The sequence below is a fragment of the Balaenoptera acutorostrata genome, chromosome 8 (genome assembly GCF_949987535.1).
Source record: "Balaenoptera acutorostrata chromosome 8, mBalAcu1.1, whole genome shotgun sequence".
Taxonomy (NCBI): domain Eukaryota; kingdom Metazoa; phylum Chordata; class Mammalia; order Artiodactyla; family Balaenopteridae; genus Balaenoptera; species Balaenoptera acutorostrata.
Window position 1 is genome coordinate 82,345,084 of NC_080071.1, and position 2,842 is coordinate 82,347,925.

The following is a 2,842-nucleotide window of genomic DNA, read 5'->3' on the forward strand; positions in this document are numbered from 1 at the left end:
AAGGTGGACCAATCTCAGGCAGAGCTCAGTTGATAAAGGAGATAATAATCAATGATTAAGCCTATTATTGTTTCCAAGAGAAGTTAAAACATGGACCAACAATCCTAAACCTAGAGCCATAAGAATAGGAGCAAAGCAGGGGGTGTTAAAGCGAGTGGAAGAGAGACAGTATCAAAAGTACAGCAGCAGAAGAGAGTTCTATAAAAAAAGCCCTCAGAATGCAATTCCTACAACAGAGGATAAAAAACAAAGGAGAGAGAGGAAAAAAAAAGGGAACAGAAATGAATGTGTAAACTGCCATTAGACAAAAGACTAGAACTCACTGAACAGTCTGAGCAGTGTCAGGGTTCACTTAGTATTAGTTATATAATTCTCCCACTAACAGGGCCTCTCCCCAGAGAGAAGGCCATCATCTATGTCTTAATTTAATAAATATGGCCAAAAGAATGAACACATTTCTCCGTCTCTACACACTGCAAGCCTTCCTGCCCCCAGTCAGCCAGAGCCATCTTCTACAAACACAGTCCTGATTATGACCTTTTTCTGTTTAAAATCTTCCCTCATTCACTTCTGCTAAAACAAGTTTATACTCCTATTCCTGGAATTCAAAGTTCTCTGGTATCTGGCCTACAACTCTTTCCAACATTTATTTTCTCTCCTAATTCTACTTTCCACATTTTCTACTCCAACCAAGTTGAACTGCCAATCATTCCCTATGCATACATTTCTACAAGTTCCTCAGCCTTCACAGCTTTTCCATACTATTTCCTACTCAGTCTTAGGTATCATTCATGACATGTTGCAAATGCCAATTTTTCTATGAAGAAAATTTCAAGTAGTTCCTGGCTTCCCCTAATTCCCACAGAATTTCATGTATATCTTATGAATTTCTCTCTCTGCCCTGTATTAATTGTATGTGTATGTAAGTGGATGGATGGATGGGTAAATTCATACATCCTAAGATATTTCTACTAGTATTGTAAATGAGAGGTAAAGACTATCTATTTGAAGTGCCTCTGAAGTCAGAGAAATCTGTGCTTGAAGCCAGTTTCCATTAGTTTTCTAGTTGTGACGTTAAGTAAGGTTTACTTAACCTCTTTTAATTTATCTTATCTGTTAAAGAAGGAGGAGAAGGAGGAGAAGGAAAGTAAAGAAAAAAGAAAAAAAAGATGAAAGGTACTAATAACATATTTAGCATAGTTCTTGGGAAAATATATTCAATTAACATTAGTTATTAACAATACCAATATTATCAATTAGCATTATTGTAATTATTAGCGGTAAACCCTTTCAGGTTGAGTTTTATACACTCCATGATGCAAGGTACTATACAAGATACTCAAACTTATATTTGCTGAATGGGGGTTTATCTGTTTTGTTTCATTTATAAAAATCAATAGGACAAGAGTATGCTCAGAATTAAAGGAATTTTGGGTAACATAACAGAAATGGAACTTGAAAATGAAAGGGGTTGCATAACTAAGATGCTTCAGACAGGTTCAGACATTTTTCAATAGAAACATTATTGGCTGAAAGGGGCAGTCTTAAAACAAGGATATGATAAAGAAGGTAGCAGAGTGGAGCATAAAAATCGGTAACAAAAAATGAATAATTCTAGAAAAACTATCCACAATGCAATAACCATAAAATAGAGAAATTGATAAATTAGAGCAAGTGTTCATAATATTTGGTCCATGAATGGGCCTCGGGGGTCCATGAACCTCCTGAAATTGTGTACAGTATTTGTAAATGAGAAAGAAGCCTTGCTTTCATCAGATTCTCAAAAGGATTTATGACTTAAACAAGGAACACTTTCTTGAGAATGAGCATATCAGAAAGGTCAATTAGAGATCACACAGAATAAGATAATAAAATTCTGCTTAATGTAGGCGTGTTGTTTGGAATGCTTAACATCGACTGTGAGTGATTGCTAATGTGAAGCTCTTAAATAGAAAACAAAGGGGATTGTGGTCTTAAGGATGAAAAACATCTGCCTTTTACCTCCCTTCTGGGAAAGCAAAAATTATTAATTTGGGAGTGTGGAAAGTTGTCAGGAGATGAATTAGCTAAAAGGGTGAAGCTTACTGGAAGAAGAGGAAAAAGAAAAATATGGGAAAGAACAAAAATGAAAAATTGTCATGTACGGGAGAAACTAACATGCAGTTGATAGAGAATAGAAAATACAGCTTGAAAAAAGATGTTAAAAATTTTTACATAATAACAAACAAACAAAAAGCAAATAAGCGCCTTATTGGGATAAAATAAAACATTGACTCAAAATTACCATAGAGTACATTATTATAAAGCATTACTCATATCACTTCCTTTCCATGTTAGCTTGGAATGTATTTTACTGAAAGAATCGGTGAATAAATGTAGTCGTTTAAAATAACTGACATTACCTTAACTGCTTTTCAAATCAATCACTACCGAAACTTATAACTCCTTCGAAACTAAATTGTGTGAATCCCTTGGAATTCTTTAGAAATATTGGAAACTCAAAGTCACTGTGGGTTTACAAAGTATTAGTGATATTGACTTATACCACACATTTCACAAGAAACAAATCTATCTCACTCAGGAACCAGTTGAGAGAAAATAGAACTTTGCAATTGATCTCAATATCTAACAATCACATATTAGCTTTCTGTACATAAAAAAGATATAATTTTCAGCATTTCAGCCATTCTTATCTTTCAAATACTGTGTCCCAATTAAGGTAATCCAATAATACATAAACTTATAAGATCCAAATTCAATACAAGTTTTCTCAATGTATTTTTAGTCTGAATCAGAGATTTAATTAAATCACATGAAAATTTTTCTATTAACTCTTTTGAAA

The 2,842-nt window shown here is 33.8% G+C and overlaps 1 non-coding gene across 1 annotated transcript; it reads right to left on the minus strand.

Annotated features, from left to right (window-relative positions):
* Positions 1 to 1,435: 1,435 nt before the first annotated feature.
* LOC114239152 (small nucleolar RNA SNORD91 family) lies at positions 1,436 to 1,537 on the minus strand. The gene has a single exon (XR_003624358.1). It is a non-coding gene; the product is annotated as a small nucleolar RNA SNORD91 family (small nucleolar RNA).
* Between the last annotated feature and the right edge of the window lie 1,305 nt (positions 1,538 to 2,842).